Genomic DNA, 1,186 nt, shown 5'->3' on the forward strand with positions numbered 1-1,186 from the left:
TCGGGGCGCCGAACAGCAGTGCTGTAGCCTGGCCTTGGCCCAGCAGCAGAGAAGCCTGAACCGCCAACGCTCCTACGGAATTCCTTGCTGGTGTGGATCTGGCTGTGAGAGCCCCAGCCGTACCAGAGTTCGTACGTGAACAAGGAGCCATTCTTCTGGTTAATCTGCTGTGGCTGCACAGCCAATTGCTTGGGTATGTTTTAGCTGTGGCAGGTGGGTTTCTGATACTCAGAGGTCACACCACAGGTCGTGTAAGGTACCGTGTCGTGTCAGACTTGGACTGTGGTCATGACAAGCTGACAGGTCAAGCATCAGAGAAAGGAAAGAAATATATGCACTGCACGCATAGAAAATCTCTTTTTTTTCATTTGTGATTAAGAAAACACAGAGGAGATCTTTCATACATGTGGGATGAAATAATTGAAAAAAAGATGACTATGTTGAGACGTTTTTCAGCCTGGAGATTTTTACAGAATACATAAAAATTCATCCCTAATTGTTCAAACTTGCTTTCTCTGTTACTAATGAAGCCTGTGTTAGGTACAGATTAATGTTTAGTAGCTCACAGGTAACCAATCATTGTAGCTCAGAGATGCTGGTCCAGACACGCTCTTGCAGTAGTGCCGGAAGAAGCGTAGATTGTGTTGTATACTGGTGTACGTTGCAAGCAATGTACTGCTCGAATAATTTTGCTGCAGTGTTTGGTAGTTGGGATCCCGCTTAGGCTGGGCCTGAGCACCGGAGCAGCAACATAAATACGTGCAAGTACCCGAAAAAGTCACCAAGCAAAGCATAGCAGTTCCTTAGTGTCATTCCACACTTCTACGTGAGTGTGTTGTGAGACCGTGGGACTCTTTTCCTAGTCATCCTATTACGGGATCCTGCTTCAAGAGACCTGTATGGCCCATGTCCCCTTGTATGACAATGATGTCTTGATTTTGTCTTATTTTGGCCACAGTCCTTTGAAAATGTGAGATACAGACAGAGGTGTCAGTGTATATAAAAATGATACCTGACTCCTAAGTTGTATCTCCAGCTACATAAGCTACTGCAGGGTAAAAGTGCCCTTTCAGATTCAGTGATCTCTAACCTGAACTACGGAGGTGAGTTAAAACACAGGGAAAAGTGCTCGGTGACTGTGGAGCGGTGGTGTATTTGTATTACATGGCAGTTCCCAGCTGTCAGT

This window comes from Eurypyga helias, unplaced genomic scaffold, assembly GCF_000690775.1.
Source record: "Eurypyga helias isolate BGI_N326 unplaced genomic scaffold, ASM69077v1 scaffold12526, whole genome shotgun sequence".
Lineage (NCBI taxonomy): Eukaryota > Metazoa > Chordata > Aves > Eurypygiformes > Eurypygidae > Eurypyga > Eurypyga helias.